Genomic DNA, 17500 nt, shown 5'->3' on the forward strand with positions numbered 1-17500 from the left:
ACGGAGGGTGCTGGATCATCCATACTTCCATAGCTCCAGAGCTCCATAGCCCCGGAGCTCCATAGCCCCGGAGTTCCATAGCCCCGGAGCTCCATAGCTCCATAGCCCCGGAGCTCCATAGCCCCGGAGCTCCATAGCTCCATAGCCCCGGAGCTCCATAGCCCCGGAGCTCCATAGCCCCGGAGCTCCATAGCTCCATAGCCCCAGAGCTCCATAGCTCCAGACTTCCATAGCCCCATACTTCCATAGCTCCATAGCTCCATAGCTCCATACTTCCATAGCTCCAGCCGCGGAGGGTGCTGGCTGGTGGCTCCATAGCTCCATACTTCCATACTTGCAGCCACGGAGTTGGCTAAAATTGCACTAAGTGCGAAAGCCCATTCATTTACAACGGCGTGTCCGCCAGGCGGCGACATTTCCCCGTTACCGGTGGCTGCGCGGCGGGTGAGTGACAGAGCTTATCCGAGCGGCTGGAACTCTGCGCCGGCGTGGTCGAGCGTGAGGCCCCGGCCCTTTTAGGTACCAGGCAGCCAAACACTTCCATTGATCCAGCCACGGAGGGTGCTGGCTGGTGGCTCCATAGCACCAGAGCTCCATAGCTCCATAGCACCAGAGCTCCATAGCTCCATAGCACCAGAGCTCCATAGCTCCATAGCACCAGAGCTCCATAGCTCCATAGCACCAGAGCTCCATAGCACCAGAGCTACATAGCTCCATAGCACCAGAGCTCCATAGCTCCATAGCACCAGAGCTCCATAGCTCCATAGCACCAGAGCTCCATAGCTCCATAGCACCAGAGCTCCATAGCTCCAGAGCTCCATAGCTCCAGCCTGGGTGGCTGGTGGCTCCATAGCTCCATACTTCCATAGCTCTAAGTCAGAGAGTTGGCGAAAATTGCACTAAGTGCGAAAGCCCATTCATTTACAACGGCGTGTCCACAAGGCGGCGACATTTCCCCGTTACCGGTGGCTGCGCGGCGGGAGAGTGACAGAGCTCATCCGAGCGGCTGGAACTCTGCGCCGGCGTGGTCGAGCGTGAGGCCTCGGCACTTTGGCCGCCTGGTACCTAAACACTTCCATTGATCCAGCCACGGAGGGTGCTGGCTGGTGGCTCCATACCTCCATAGCTCCATACCTCCAGAGCTCCATAGCTCCATAGCACCAGAGCTCCATAGCTCCATAGCACCAGAGCTCCATAGCTCCATAGCACCAGAGCTCCAGAGCTCCATAGCACCAGAGCTCCAGAGCTCCATAGCACCAGAGCTCCATAGCTCCATAGCACCAGAGCTCCATAGCTCCATAGCACCAGAGCTCCATAGCTCCATAGCACCAGAGCTCCATAGCTCCATAGCACCAGAGCTCCATAGCTCCATAGCACCAGAGCTCCATAGCTCCATAGCACCAGAGCTCCATAGCTCCATAGCACCAGGGCTCCATAGCTCCATAGCTCCAGGGCTCCATAGCTCCATAGCTCCAGAGCTCCAGAGCTCCAGAGCTCCATAGCTCCATAGCTCCATACTTCCATAGCTCCGGAGCTCCATGGCTCCATACTTCCATAGCTCCAGCCTGGCTGGCTGGTGGCTCCATAGCTCCATACTTCCATAGCTCCAGTCAGAGAGTTGGCGAAAATTGCACTAAGTGCGAAAGCCCATTCATTTACAAGGGCGTGTCCACAAGGCGGCGACATTTCCCCGTTACCGGTGGCTGCGCGGCAGGAGAGTGACAGAGCTTATCCGAGCGGCTGGAACTCTGCGCCGGCGTGGTCGAACGGCTGGCCTCGGTAGTTGAGGTACCAGGGGTGGGCCGGGGAGCTCCAGGCGGGTCTTGTGAGAGAGTGAAGCCGAGCGGCTGGAACTCTGGGCCGGCCTGGTCGAGCGGCTGGCCTCGGTAGTTGAGGTACCAGGGGCGGGCTGGGGAGCTCCAGGCGGGGCTTGTGAGAGAGTGAAGCCGAGCGGCTGGAACTCTGGGCCGGCGTGGTTGAGCCACGGAGGGTGCTGGCTGGTGGCTCCATAGCTCCATAGCTCCATAGCTCCATACTTCCATAGCTCCATACTTCCATAGCTCCAGACTTCCATAGCTCCATAGCTCCATAGCTCCATAGCTCCATAGCTCCATAGCACCAGAGCTCCAGAGCTCCATAGCACCAGAGCTCCAGAGCTCCATAGCTCCATAGCTCCATAGCCCCAGAGCTCCATAGCTCCATAGCTCCATAGCTCCAGAGCTCCATACTTCCATAGCTCCAGAGCTCCAGCCTGTCTGGTGGCTCCATAGCTCCATAGCTCCATACTTGCAGCCACGGAGCTGGCGAAAATTGCACTAAGTGCGAAAGCCCATTCATTTACAACGGCGTGTCCACAAGGCGGCGACATTTCCCCGTTACCGGTGGCTGCTTAGCGGGAGAGTGACAGAGCTTATCCGAGCGGCTGGAACTCTGGGCCGGCCTGGTCGAGCGGCTGGCCTCGGTAGTTGAGGTACCAGGGGCGGGCTGGGGAGCTCCAGGCGGGGCTTGTGAGAGAGTGTAGCCGAGCGGCTGGAACTCTGGGCCGGCGTGGTTGAGCAGCATGCCCGCGGAGGTGGCTCTTCCATAGGCACGGAGGGTGCTGGAGCTCCACACTTCCCTAGGCACGGAGGGTGCTGGAGCTCCACACTTCCATAGGCAGGGAGGGTGCTGGAGCTCCACACTTCCATAGGCAGGGAGGGTGCTGGAGCTCCACACTTCCATAGGCAGGGAGGGTGCTGGAGCTCCACACTTCCATAGGCAGGGAGGGTGCTGGAGCTCCACACTTCCATAGGCAGGGAGGGTGCTGGCACATCCACACTTCCAGCCACGGAGCATGCTGGCACTTCCACCTTGCTTGCTAAGTCGGCGTGATCTTGCCCAAAAAGTCCCTCCTCACCTCCAGCTGGAAGTGGAAAAAAATCCTCCACCTGCTTGGCCGAGGTTCTGGAAGCCAGCAGCTCGCAGAATGTTGCCAAAGTTTCACTGGAAGGAAAAGAAAAGAGAAGACCGAGTGCGCATTTCACCTACCGCCGAATGTCCACAAGAGGGAAGTGTCACTCCGTCGCAGAATCTGCGCCGACGCACTCGGCACCCTTCGAATTTATGGTGCCGGTGCGGGTGTTCTGGGTGCAAAAAGGCCGCCCAAGTGGTAGAAAAAAATCAGACTTCGTCTCTTAGGTCGAAATTAATGCCAAGTTTTGAAATGCGCTGGCAGGGGTGGACCAGGGCCCGTTAGAAGTGCTTAGGCGAGGTCCTGGAAGCCTAACCCGGCGTGATCTTGTGCAAAAAGCCGCTGCTGAGCTCCAGCTGGAAGTGTAAAAAGAACCGGGCTGGATCAAAAAAAGAACCGGGCGGCCCGTTAAAATTGCTTAGCCGAGGTCCTGGAACCCTAACCCGGCGTGATCTTGTGCAAAAAGCCGCTGCTGAGCTCCAGCTGGAAGTGTAAAAAGAACCGGGCTGGTTCAAAAAAAGAACCGGGCGACCCGTTAGAAGTGCTTAGCCGAGGTCCTGGAAGCCTAACCCGGCGTGATCTTGTGCAAAAAGCCGCTGCTGAGCTCCAGCTGGAAGTGGAAAAAGAACCGGGCTGGATCAAAAAAGAACCGGGCTGGATCAAAAAAGAACCGGGCGGCCCGTTAAAATTGCTTAGCCGAGGTCCTGGAAGCCTAACACGGCGTGATCTTGTGCAAAAAACCGCTCCCGAGCTCCAGCTGGAAGTGTAAAAAGAACCGGGCTGGATAAAAAAAGAACCGGGCTGGATCAAAAAAGAACCGGGCGACCCGTTAAAATTGCTTAGCCGAGGTCCTGGAAGCCTAACACGGCGTGATCTTGTGCAAAAAGCCGCTCCCGAGCTCCAGCTGGAAGTGTAAAAAGAACCGGGCTGGATAAAAAAAGAACCGGGCTGGATCAAAAAAGAACCGGGCGACCCGTTAAAATTGCTTAGCCGAGGTCCTGGAAGCCTAACCCGGCGTGATCTTGTGCAAATAGCCGCTGCCGAGCTCCAGCTGGAAGTGTGAAAAGAACCGGGCTGGATAAAAAAAAGAACCGGGCTGGATCAAAAAAGAACCGGGCGACCCGTTAAAATTGCTTAGCCGAGGTCCTGGAAGCCTAACACGGCGTGATCTTGTGCAAAAAACCGCTCCCGAGCTCCAGCTGGAAGTGTAAAAAGAACCGGGCTGGATAAAAAAAGAACCGGGCTGGATCAAAAAAGAACCGGGCGACCCGTTAAAATTGCTTAGCCGAGGTCCTGGAAGCCTAACACGGCGTGTTCTTGTGCAAAAAGCCGCTCCCGAGCTCCAGCTGGAAGTGTAAAAAGAACCAGGCTGGATAAAAAAAAGAACCGGGCTGGATCAAAAAAGAACCGGGCGACCCGTTAAAATTGCTTAGCCGAGGTCCTGGAAGCCTAACACGGCGTGATCTTGTGCAAAAAGCCGCTCCCGAGCTCCAGCTGGAAGTGTAAAAAGAACCGGGCTGGATAAAAAAAGAACCGGGCTGGATAAAAAAAAGAACCGGGCGACCCGTTAAAATTGCTTAGCCGAGGTCCTGGAAGCCTAACACGGCGTGATCTTGTGCAAAAAGCCGCTCCCGAGCTCCAGCTGGAAGTGTAAAAAGAACCAGGCTGGATAAAAAAAAAGAACCGGGCTGGATCAAAAAAGAACCGGGCGACCCGTTAAAATTGCTTAGCCGAGGTCCTGGAAGCCTAACACGGCGTGTTCTTGTGCAAAAAGCCGCTCCCGAGCTCCAGCTGGAAGTGTAAAAAGAACCAGGCTGGATAAAAAAAAGAACCGGGCTGGATCAAAAAAGAACCGGGCGACCCGTTAAAATTGCTTAGCCGAGGTCCTGGAAGCCTAACACGGCGTGTTCTTGTGCAAAAAGCCGCTCCCGAGCTCCAGCTGGAAGTGTAAAAAGAACCAGGCTGGATAAAAAAAAGAACCGGGCTGGTTCAAAAAAGAACCGGGCAACCCGTTAAAATTGCTTAGCCGAGGTCCTGGAAGCCTAACACGGCGTGTTCTTGTGCAAAAAGCCGCTCCCGAGCTCCAGCTGGAAGTGTAAAAAGAACCAGGCTGGATAAAAAAAAGAACCGGGCTGGATCAAAAAAGAACCGGGCGACCCGTTAAAATTGCTTAGCCGAGGTCCTGGAAGCCTAACACGGCGTGTTCTTGTGCAAAAAGCCGCTCCCGAGCTCCAGCTGGAAGTGTAAAAAGAACCAGGCTGGATAAAAAAAAGAACCGGGCTGGTTCAAAAAAGAACCGGGCAACCCGTTAAAATTGCTTAGCCGAGGTCCTGGAAGCCTAACACGGCGTGATCTTGTGCAAAAAGCCGCTCCCGAGCTCCAGCTGGAAGTGTAAAAAGAACCGGGCTGGATAAAAAAAGAACCGGGCTGGATAAAAAAAAAGAACCGGGCGACCCGTTAAAATTGCTTAGCCGAGGTCCTGGAAGCCTAACACGGCGTGATCTTGTGCAAAAAGCCGCTCCCGAGCTCCAGCTGGAAGTGTAAAAAGAACCAGGCTGGATAAAAAAAAGAACCGGGCTGGATCAAAAAAGAACCGGGCGACCCGTTAAAATTGCTTAGCCGAGGTCCTGGAAGCCTAACACGGCGTGTTCTTGTGCAAAAAGCCGCTCCCGAGCTCCAGCTGGAAGTGTAAAAAGAACCAGGCTGGATAAAAAAAAGAACCGGGCTGGATCAAAAAAGAACCGGGCGACCCGTTAAAATTGCTTAGCCGAGGTCCTGGAAGCCTAACACGGCGTGTTCTTGTGCAAAAAGCCGCTCCCGAGCTCCAGCTGGAAGTGTAAAAAGAACCAGGCTGGATAAAAAAAAGAACCGGGCTGGATCAAAAAAGAACCGGGCGACCCGTTAAAATTGCTTAGCTGAGGTCCTGGAAGCCTAACACGGCGTGATCTTGTGCAAAAAGCCGCTCCCGAGCTCCAGCTGGAAGTGTAAAAAGAACCGGGCTGGATAAAAAAAAAGAACCGGGCTGGTTCAAAAAAGAACCGGGCAACCCGTTAAAATTGCTTAGCCGAGGTCCTGGAAGCCTAACCCGGCGTGATCTTGCCCGAAAGTCGGCCTCTATACTTCCATTTTAGGTACCAGGGGCTATTAGTGTACTTGGTCCCACTAGTCAGTGTACTCATCCAGTTACCCCCCGTTTTCCAAAACACCATCGGCACGTATAAGGGGGGGACTCTTGAGAGAGATGAGGTATATGGCAGCGCAACACCAATCCGCTCCGCGCTGGTTCCCATGTCGGCTACGGATGAATAAAACCAGCCTGTCCCCCCTGGAGCTCACGAGACACGGAATTTTTTCTAAGTGCCAACGGCTCTTCCGAGCAAACGTGTCCGCTCCGGCTGGTTCCCCCGTCGGCCTCGAATGACGAAAAATGCCGGTCTCCGCCCGGAGCTCATGACAAACGAAAAATTTTCTAAGTGCCAACGGCACTAGCGAGCGAATGTGTCCGCTCGGCGCTGGTTCCCGGGTCGAACCCGGAAGACGAAAAACGCCGCTCTCCGCCCGGAGCTCATGACAAACGAAAAATTTTCTAAGTGCCAACGGCACTAGCGAGCGAATGTGTCCGCTCGGCGCTGGTTCCCGGGTCGAACCCGGAAGACGAAAAACGCCGCTCTCCGCCCGGAGCTCATGACAAACGAAAAATTTTCTAAGTGCCAACGGCACTAGCGAGCGAATGTGTCCGCTCGGCGCTGGTTCCCGGGTCGAACCCGGAAGACGAAAAACGCCGCTCTCCGCCCGGAGCTCATGACAAACGAAAAATTTTCTAAGTGCCAACGGCACTAGCGAGCGAATGTGTCCGCTCGGCGCTGGTTCCCGGGTCGAACCCGGAAGACGAAAAACGCCGCTCTCCGCCCGGAGCTCATTACAAACGAAAAATTTTCTAAGTGCCAACGGCACTAGCGAGCGAATGTGTCCGCTCGGCGCTGGTTCCCGGGTCGAACCCGGAAGACGAAAAACGCCGCTCTCCGCCCGGAGCTCATGACAAACGAAAAATTTTCTAAGTGCCAACGGCACTAGCGAGCGAATGTGTCCGCTCGGCGCTGGTTCCCGGGTCGAACCCGGAAGACGAAAAACGCCGCTCTCCGCCCGGAGCTCATGACAAACGAAAAATTTTCTAAGTGCCAACGGCACTAGCGAGCGAATGTGTCCGCTCGGCGCTGGTTCCCGGGTCGAACCCGGAAGACAAAAAACGCCGGTCTCCGCCCGGAGCTCATGACAAACGAAAAATTTTCTAAGTGCCAACGGCACTAGCGAGCGAATGTGTCCGCTCGGCGCTGGTTCCCGGGTCGAACCCGGAAGACGAAAAACGCCGCTCTCCGCCCGGAGCTCATGACAAACGAAAAATTTTCTAAGTGCCAACGGCACTTGCGAGCGAATGTGTCCGCTCGGCGCTGGTTCCCGGGTCGGACCCGGAAGACGAAAAACGCCGGTCTCCGCCCGGAGCTCATGACAAACGAAAAATTTTCTAAGTGCCAACGGCACTAGCGAGCGAATGTGTCCGCTCGGCGCTGGTTCCCGGGTCGGACCCGGAAGACGAAAAACGCCGGTCCTCGCCTGGAGGTCCCAGCAAAATCGGCGAAAAAACGACTAAGTGTCAACTTTCGAAAAAACGACTAAGTGCCCACGGCTCTGCGGGGCTTGTGAGTCCGCCCCGCGCCGGTTCGGTGGTCGGCCTCAAAAAGCAAAAAATCAGCCTCTCTCCCTGGAGCTCACCTCGAGGTACCAGGGGGTGAGGTACCCGGGCTAAGGTGCAGTACCTTTTTTGGTCTTCAGGTGCGCCAGAGTACAATGAAATGGTCCCAGTAGTCAGTGTACTCATCGACTTTCCCCCCGTTTTCCAAAGCACCTCGTTTACGAGTATGGAGGAGATGGTGCTGGTCTCCCCACGGCGTCGGACACGCCGTCCTCGACAGCACAAGGTCGGATAGAAGACCTGGAAAGCGCCGTGGCACGCGCTGGAGGTGGGCACTTTGGCGAAAAAACGACTAAGTGTCAACTTTCGAAAAAACGACTAAGTGTCAACTTTCGAAAAAACGGCTAAGTGTCAACTTTCGAAAAAACGACTAAGTGTCACCTCTCTGAAAAAATGGCAAAGTGTCGCCTCTCTGAAATTTTTCTAAGTGCCCACGGCTCTGCGGGCTCGTGCATCCGAGCCGCGCCGGTTCTGCAACCGGCCTAGAATGACGAAAAATAACGGTCTCCTCCTGGAGCTCACAGCCAATTGTGGCGAAAAAGTGGCAAAGTGCCCACGGCCCTGCCGAGCTTTGGCGTCCGCTCAGCGCCGGTGCCGCAGTCGGCCTCGAATGACGAAAAATGACGGTCTCCTCCTGGAGCTCACAGCCAACTTGGCAAAAAGTTTCTAAGTGCCCACGGCCCTGCCGAGCTTTGGCGTCCGCCCAGCGCCGGTTCCGCAGTCGGCCTCGAATGACGAAAAATAACGGTCTCCTCCTGGAGCTCACAGCCAACTTGGCAAAAAGTTTCTAAGTGCCCACGGCCCTGCCGAGCTTTGGCGTCCGCTCAGCGCCGGTGCCGCAGTCGGCCTCGAATGACGAAAAATGACGGTCTCCTCCTGGAGCTCACAGCCAACTTGGCAAAAAGTTTCTAAGTGCCCACGGCCCTGCCGAGCTTTGGCGTCCGCCCAGCGCCGGTTCCGCAGTCGGCCTCGAATGACGAAAAATAACGGTCTCCTCCTGGAGCTCACAGCCAACTTGGCAAAAAGTTTCTAAGTGCCCACGGCCCTGCCGAGCTTTGGCGTCCGCTCAGCGCCGGTGCCGCAGTCGGCCTCGAATGACGAAAAATGACGGTCTCCTCCTGGAGCTCACAGCCAACTTGGCAAAAAGTTTCTAAGTGCCCACGGCCCTGCCGAGCTTTGGCGTCCGCCCAGCGCCGGTTCCGCAGTCGGCCTCGAATGACGAAAAATAACGGTCTCCTCCTGGAGCTCACAGCCAACTTGGCAAAAAGTTTCTAAGTGCCCACGGCCCTGCCGAGCTTTGGCGTCCGCTCAGCGCCGGTGCCGCAGTCGGCCTCGAATGACGAAAAATGACGGTCTCCTCCTGGAGCTCACAGCCAACTTGGCAAAAAGTTTCTAAGTGCCCACGGCCCTGCCGAGCTTTGGCGTCCGCCCAGCGCCGGTTCCGCAGTCGGCCTCGAATGACGAAAAATAACGGTCTCCTCCTGGAGCTCACAGCCAACTTGGCAAAAAGTTTCTAAGTGCCCACGGCCCTGCCGAGCTTTGGCGTCCGCTCAGCGCCGGTGCCGCAGTCGGCCTCGAATGACGAAAAATGACGGTCTCCTCCTGGAGCTCACAGCCAACTTGGCAAAAAGTTTCTAAGTGCCCACGGCCCTGCCGAGCTTTGGCGTCCGCCCAGCGCCGGTTCCGCAGTCGGCCTCGAATGACGAAAAATAACGGTCTCCTCCTGGAGCTCACAGCCAACTTGGCAAAAAGTTTCTAAGTGCCCACGGCCCTGCCGAGCTTTGGCGTCCGCTCAGCGCCGGTGCCGCAGTCGGCCTCGAATGACGAAAAATGACGGTCTCCTCCTGGAGCTCACAGCCAACTTGGCAAAAAGTTTCTAAGTGCCCACGGCCCTGCCGAGCTTTGGCGTCCGCCCAGCGCCGGTTCCGCAGTCGGCCTCGAATGACGAAAAATAACGGTCTCCTCCTGGAGCTCACAGCCAACTTGGCAAAAAGTTTCTAAGTGCCCACGGCCCTGCCGAGCTTTGGCGTCCGCCCAGCGCCGGTTCCGCAGTCGGCCTCGAATGACGAAAAATAACGGTCTCCTCCTGGAGCTCACAGCCAACTTGGCAAAAAGTTTCTAAGTGCCCACGGCCCTGCCGAGCTTTGGCGTCCGCCCAGCGCCGGTTCCGCAGTCGGCCTCGAATGACGAAAAATAACGGTCTCCTCCTGGAGCTCACAGCCAACTTGGCAAAAAGTTTCTAAGTGCCCACGGCCCTGCCGAGCTTTGGCGTCCGCTCAGCGCCGGTTCCGCAGTCGGCCTCGAATGACGAAAAATGACGGTCTCCTCCTGGAGCTCACAGCCAACTTGGCAAAAAGTTTCTAAGTGCCCACGGCCCTGCCGAGCTTTGGCGTCCGCCCAGCGCCGGTTCCGCAGTCGGCCTCGAATGACGAAAAATAACGGTCTCCTCCTGGAGCTCACAGCCAACTTGGCAAAAAGTTTCTAAGTGCCCACGGCCCTGCCGAGCTTTGGCGTCCGCCCAGCGCCGGTTCCGCAGTCGGCCTCGAATGACGAAAAATAACGGTCTCCTCCTGGAGCTCACAGCCAACTTGGCAAAAAGTTTCTAAGTGCCCACGGCCCTGCCGAGCTTTGGCGTCCGCTCAGCGCCGGTGCCGCAGTCGGCCTCGAATGACGAAAAATGACGGTCTCCTCCTGGAGCTCACAGCCAACTTGGCAAAAAGTTTCTAAGTGCCCACGGCCCTGCCGAGCTTTGGCATCCGCCCAGCGCCGGTTCCGCAGTCGGCCTCGAATGACGAAAAATAACGGTCTCCTCCTGGAGCTCACAGCCAACTTGGCAAAAAGTTTCTAAGTGCCCACGGCCCTGCCGAGCTTTGGCGTCCGCCCAGCGCCGGTTCCGCAGTCGGCCTCGAATGACGAAAAATAACGGTCTCCTCCTGGAGCTCACAGCCAACTTGGCAAAAAGTTTCTAAGTGCCCACGGCCCTGCCGAGCTTTGGCATCCGCCCAGCGCCGGTTCCGCAGTCGGCCTCGAATGACGAAAAATGACGGTCTCCTCCTGGAGCTCACAGCCAACTTGGCAAAAAGTTTCTAAGTGCCCACGGCCCTGCCGAGCTTTGGCGTCCGCCCAGCGCCGGTTCCGCAGTCGGCCTCGAATGACGAAAAATAACGGTCTCCTCCTGGAGCTCACAGCCAACTTGGCAAAAAGTTTCTAAGTGCCCACGGCCCTGCCGAGCTTTGGCGTCCGCTCAGCGCCGGTGCCGCAGTCGGCCTCGAATGACGAAAAATGACGGTCTCCTCCTGGAGCTCACAGCCAACTTGGCAAAAAGTTTCTAAGTGCCCACGGCCCTGCCGAGCTTTGGCGTCCGCCCAGCGCCGGTTCCGCAGTCGGCCTCGAATGACGAAAAATAACGGTCTCCTCCTGGAGCTCACAGCCAACTTGGCAAAATGTTTCTAAGTGCCCACGGCCCTGCCGAGCTTTGGCGTCCGCCCAGCGCCGGTTCCGCAGTCGGCCTCGAATGACGAAAAATAACGGTCTCCTCCTGGAGCTCACAGCCAACTTGGCAAAAAGTTTCTAAGTGTCACATCTGTGAAAAAACGACTAAGTGTCAACTTTCGAAAAAACGGCTAAGTGTCAACTTTCGAAAAAACGGCAAAGTGTCACATCTCTGAAAAAACGGCTAAGTGTCGACTTTCGAAAAAACGGCTAAGTGTCAACTTTCGAAAAAACGGCAAAGTGTCACATCTCTGAAAAAACGGCTAAGTGTCACATCTCTGAAAAAACGGCTAAGTGTCACATCTCTGAAAAAACGGCTAAGTGTCGCCTCTCTGAAAAAACGGCAAAGTGTCAACTTTCGAAAAAACGACAGAGTGTCGCCTCTCTGAAAAAACGACTAAGTGTCGACTCTGAGAAAATGGCAAAGTGCCCACGGCTCTGCGGGCTCGTGCATCCGACCCGCGCCGGTTCCCCAGCCGGCCTGATATAAGGCAAAACCAGCCTCTCCGCCTGGAGCTCAGAGCCAACTTGGCGAATATTTTCTAAGTGCCCACGGCTCTGCGTGGCTACGGCGTCTGCCCAGCGCCGGTTCCTGGGTCGAACCCCGAGGACGAGGAATGCCGGTCTCCGCCTGGAGGTCCCAGCTTAATCGGCGAAAATTTTCTAAGTGCCCACGGCTCTGCCGGGCTCGTGCATCCGACCCGCGCCGGTTCCCCAGCCGGCCTGAAATAAGGCAAAACCAGGCTCTCCCCCTGGAGCTCAGAGCCAATTGTGGCGAAAAAACGACTAAGTGTCAACTTTCGAAAAAACGACTAAGTGTCAACTTTCCAAAAAAACGGCTAAGTGTCGACTTTCGAAAAAACGGCTAAGTGTCAACTTTCGAAAAAACGACTAAGTGTCGCCTCTGAAAAAACGACTAAGTGTCGCCTCTCTGAAAAAACGACTAAGTGCCCACGGCTCTGCGGGGCTTGTGAGTCCGCCCCGCGCCGGTTCGGCGGTCGGCCTCAAAAAGCGAAAAATCAGCCTCTCTCCCTGGAGCTCACCAAAAATTTGTCGAAATTTTTCTAAGTTCTCCTCGAGGTACCAGGGGGTGAGGTACCCGGGCTAAGGTGCAGTACCTTTTTTGGTCTTCAGGTGCGCCAGAGTACAATGAAATGGTCCCAGTAGTCAGTGTACTCATCGACTTTCCCCCCGTTTTCCAAAGCACCCCGTTTACGAGTATGGAGGAGATGGTGCTGGTCTCCCCACGGCGTCGGACACGCCGTCCTCGACAGCACAAGGTCGGATAGAAGACCTGAAAAGCGCCGTGGCACGCGCTGGAGGTGTCACTGTGGCGAAAAAGTGACTAAGTGTCAACTTTCGAAAAAACGGCTAAGTGTCAACTTTCGAAAAAACGGCTAAGTGTCAACTTTCGAAAAAACGGCTAAGTGTCAACTTTCGAAAAAACGACTAAGTGTCGCCTCTCTGAAAAAACGGCAAAGTGTCAACTTTCGAAAAAACGACTAAGTGTCAACTTTCGAAAAAACGACTAAGTGTCACCTCTCTGAAAAAATGGCAAAGTGTCAACTGCGAATGTGGTGGTGCATGGAAGGAAGTGGAGGACGGCCGCCTCCTTAAACACAGGCCGGAGAGGAGCGTCAGGGCCAGGCTCCTCAAACATGGACCGAGTGTCGCCCTTAACACAGACCAAGGGGAGGACGGCCGCCTCCTTAAACACAGGCCGGAGAGGAGCGTCAGGGCCAGGCTCCTCAAACATGGACCGAGTGTCGCCCTTAACACAGACCAAGGGGAGGACGGCCGCCTCCTTAAACACAGGCCGGAGAGGAGCGTCAGGGCCAGGCTCCTCAAACATGGACAGAGTGTCGCCCTTAACACAGACCAAGGGGAGGACGGCCGCCTCCTTAAACACAGGCCGGAGAGGAGCGTCAGGGCCAGGCTCCTCAAACATGGACCGAGTGTCGCCCTTAACACAGACCAAGGGGAGGACGGCCGCCTCCTTAAACACAGGCCGGAGAGGAGCGTCAGGGCCAGGCTCCTCAAACATGGACCGAGTGTCGCCCTTAACACAGACCAAGGGGAGGACGGCCGCCTCCTTAAACACAGGCCGGAGAGGAGCGTCAGGGCCAGGCTCCTCAAACATGGACAGAGTGTCGCCCTTAACACAGACCAAGGGGAGGACGGCCGCCTCCTTAAACACAGGCCGGAGAGGAGCGTCAGGGCCAGGCTCCTCAAACATGGACCGAGTGTCGCCCTTAACACAGACCAAGGGGAGGACGGCCGCCTCCTTAAACACAGGCCGGAGAGGAGCGTCAGGGCCAGGCTCCTCAAACATGGACAGAGTGTCGCCCTTAACACAGACCAAGGGGAGGACGGCCGCCTCCCTAAACACAGGCCGGAGAGGAGCGTCAGGGCCAGGCTCCTCAAACATGGACCGAGTGTCGCCCTTAACACAGACCAAGGGGAGGACGGCCGCCTCCTTAAACACAGGCCGGAGAGGAGCGTCAGGGCCAGGCTCCTCAAACATGGACCGAGTGTCGCCCTTAACACAGACCAAGGGGAGGACGGCCGCCTCCTTAAACACAGGCCGGAGAGGAGCGTCAGGGCCAGGCTCCTCAAACATGGACCGAGTGTCGCCCTTAACACAGACCAAGCGGAGGACGGCCGCCTCCCTAAATACAGGCCGAACCGGAGCGCGAGTGTCGCTCCTTAAACACGGACCGAGTGGAGGACGGCCGCCTCCTTAAACACAGGCCGAACAAAATGACACAAAGTGTCAACTGCGAATGTTGTCCATCCAAGGAAGGAGCGTGATGCCCGGCCGGCTCCTTAAACACAGGCCGAGAGTCGCCCCGGACGGTCCGCCTCGCGGCGCCCGTCTGCTCGGATAAAATGACACAAAGTGTCAACTACGAATGTTGTCCATCCAAGGAGGGAGCGTGATGCCCGGCCGGCTCCGAAAACACAGGCCGAGAGTCGCCCCGGACGGTCCGCCTCGCGGCGCCCGTCTGCTCGGATAAAATGACACAAAGTGTCAACTGCGAATGTTGTCCATCCAAGGAAGGAGCGTGATGCCCGGCCGGCTCCTTAAACACAGGCCGAGAGTCGCCCCGGACGGTCCGCCTCGCGGCGCCCGCCCGCTCGGATAAAATGACACAAAGTGTCAACTACGAATGTTGTCCATCCAAGGAAGGAGCGTGATGCCCGGCCGGCTCCTTAAACACAGGCCGAGAGTCGCCCCGGACGGTCGCCTCGCGGCGCCCGTCTGCTCGGATAAAATGACACAAAGTGTCAACTACGAATGTTGTCCATCCAAGGAGGGAGCGTGATGCCCGGCCGGCTCCGAAAACACAGGCCGAGAGTCGCCCCGGACGGTCCGCCTCGCGGCGCCCGTCTGCTCGGATAAAATGACACAAAGTGTCAACTGCGAATGTTGTCCATCCAAGGAAGGAGCGTGATGCCCGGCCGGCTCCTTAAACACAGGCCGAGAGTCGCCCCGGACGGTCCGCCTCGCGGCGCCCGTCTGCTCGGATAAAATGACACAAAGTGTCAACTACGAATGTTGTCCATCCAAGGAGGGAGCGTGATGCCCGGCCGGCTCCGAAAACACAGGCCGAGAGTCGCCCCGGACGGTCCGCCTCGCGGCGCCCGTCTGCTCGGATAAAATGACACAAAGTGTCAACTGCGAATGTTGTCCATCCAAGGAAGGAGCGTGATGCCCGGCCGGCTCCTTAAACACAGGCCGAGAGTCGCCCCGGACGGTCCGCCTCGCGGCGCCCGCCCGCTCGGATAAAATGACACAAAGTGTCAACTACGAATGTTGTCCATCCAAGGAAGGAGCGTGATGCCCGGCCGGCTCCTTAAACACAGGCCGAGAGTCGCCCCGGACGGTCGCCTCGCGGCGCCCGTCTGCTCGGATAAAATGACACAAAGTGTCAACTACGAATGTTGTCCATCCAAGGAGGGAGCGTGATGCCCGGCCGGCTCCGAAAACACAGGCCGAGAGTCGCCCCGGACGGTCCGCCTCGCGGCGCCCGTCTGCTCGGATAAAATGACACAAAGTGTCAACTGCGAATGTTGTCCATCCAAGGAAGGAGCGTGATGCCCGGCCGGCTCCTTAAACACAGGCCGAGAGTCGCCCCGGACGGTCCGCCTCGCGGCGCCCGTCTGCTCGGATAAAATGACACAAAGTGTCAACTACGAATGTTGTCCATCCAAGGAGGGAGCGTGATGCCCGGCCGGCTCCGAAAACACAGGCCGAGAGTCGCCCCGGACGGTCCGCCTCGCGGCGCCCGTCTGCTCGGATAAAATGACACAAAGTGTCAACTACGAATGTTGTCCATCCAAGGAGGGAGCGTGATGCCCGGCCGGCTCCGAAAACACAGGCCGAGAGTCGCCCCGGACGGTCCGCCTCGCGGCGCCCGTCTGCTCGGATAAAATGACACAAAGTGTCAACTGCGAATGTTGTCCATCCAAGGAAGGAGCGTGATGCCCGGCCGGCTCCTTAAATACAGGCCGAGAGTCGCCCCGGACGGTCCGCCTCGCGGCGCCCGCCCGCTCGGATAAAATGACACAAAGTGTCAACTACGAATGTTGTCCATCCAAGGAAGGAGCGTGATGCCCGGCCGGCTCCTTAAACACAGGCCGAGAGTCGCCCCGGACGGTCGCCTCGCGGCGCCCGTCTGCTCGGATAAAATGACACAAAGTGTCAACTACGAATGTTGTCCATCCAAGGAGGGAGCGTGATGCCCGGCCGGCTCCGAAAACACAGGCCGAGAGTCGCCCCGGACGGTCCGCCTCGCGGCGCCCGTCCGCTCGGATAAAATGACACAAAGTGTCAACTACGAATGTTGTCCATCCAAGGAGGGAGCGTGAGGCCCGGCCGGCTCCGAAAACACAGGCCGAGAGTCGCCCCGGACGGTCCGCCTCTCGAGGCGCCCGCCCGCTCGGATAAAATGACACAAAGTGTCAACTACGAATGTTGTCCATCCAAGGAGGGAGCGTGATGCCCGGCCGGCTCCGAAAACACAGGCCGAGATTCGACCCCGGACGGGCCGTCTTCTCCCGGCGCCCGCCCGCGTACGCCCCCCATCCCCGGTCGCCCGTCTGCTCCCGGTGGGCCTCCGAGTACCCCCTCACCCAACTGACCGACTGGCACTCATGACCCGCCTTGGTAGGGCCTCCATCGGCCTCGGCTCGTCCGACGTCGGGTGGACGGTTCCTACCCACTGCGGGTCGCACTCTAGCGCCCCGGCCGCTGCGTGAGCGTGCGCTCCCCGCGCCGCCCCGCAGGCCCCGGCGCGACCGTACTGCGGCGAGACCGAGACGACCCGGTTTGGCATCCATCCCACCTAGCCACGATCCACGGAGGCCGAGCGAGCGGCTGAGTGTCGGGCGCCGCGCGTGCGAGCGTCCGCCGGCCGCGCCGGTCCTTCCGCGAATGTCGTTTCTCAAACCCTCCGGCTTGATAGCGGCGGCACCACGGGAAGCCGTCCACACACACCGTCCGACCTCTATCCGAAAAGCCTTCCCGACCAACCGCGGTCGCGGGGGCGTCTGTCGCTCCGCATCGGGGGGGCGTATGGCTTCCGCGCTACGCGCTGCGGGCTCGGGGGGGCCGCAACGGCTGAGTCTGACTCGGCCGGGGCGCAGCTTCCCTCCCGGCAGTCAGCAATAGTGCCGATCGCGCCTGCCACCAGCCCCCTCCCCGACGGGTTCGTCGGCGCCGGCTGGCCGCCGTCCGCCTTCGTTCCCCGAGGGTTCCCAACCAGCGCCGATCCAACTCCGCATCCTGGCCGCACGCAGTGCGTGCCTCGCGCGGGTAAGTCGCCGGCGCAGCGCCGCAGCTCCCGACCCCCGCGTACGGGAATAGTTGAGGGCCTCAGCGGGCCGCACCGACCGAGTCCGACTCGGGCCGGGGCGCAGATTCCCGCTTGGGTGACCGAACGTTCTCTGCTCGGGCCGGAGGGCCGACGCCCGTCCCCCCCCGTCGTCCCCCACGGACCGCCTCCGAGGCCACTTCGCACGGCTCATCCTCGGCTCCCTACCAATGCTTAATCGATGGGGCCGCCCGGCCGGATTCGCGCCCCCCTGTCCACCGCGAGTCTCCCCAGACTAACCCGAGTTACCGCCCAGCTCGCCTAACCTTGCACTCGCTCTGCCAAACGGTCGTGTAGTCGGCGTGGCCGTCCTACGGGTCGCCCTCCGGCCCCAAACGCGCGGCGGGATAGCGGCAAGGCGGCGGCGGCGGCCAGCGGCGTCGGGGCGCTCGCACCGGAGAAGAGGCGTCTTACGAGGCCGGGCGCAGCTCC

Source organism: Syngnathus leptorhynchus, unplaced genomic scaffold, assembly GCF_054491065.1.
Source record: "Syngnathus leptorhynchus isolate UIUO unplaced genomic scaffold, UIUO_Slep HiC_scaffold_55, whole genome shotgun sequence".
NCBI lineage: Eukaryota > Metazoa > Chordata > Actinopteri > Syngnathiformes > Syngnathidae > Syngnathus > Syngnathus leptorhynchus.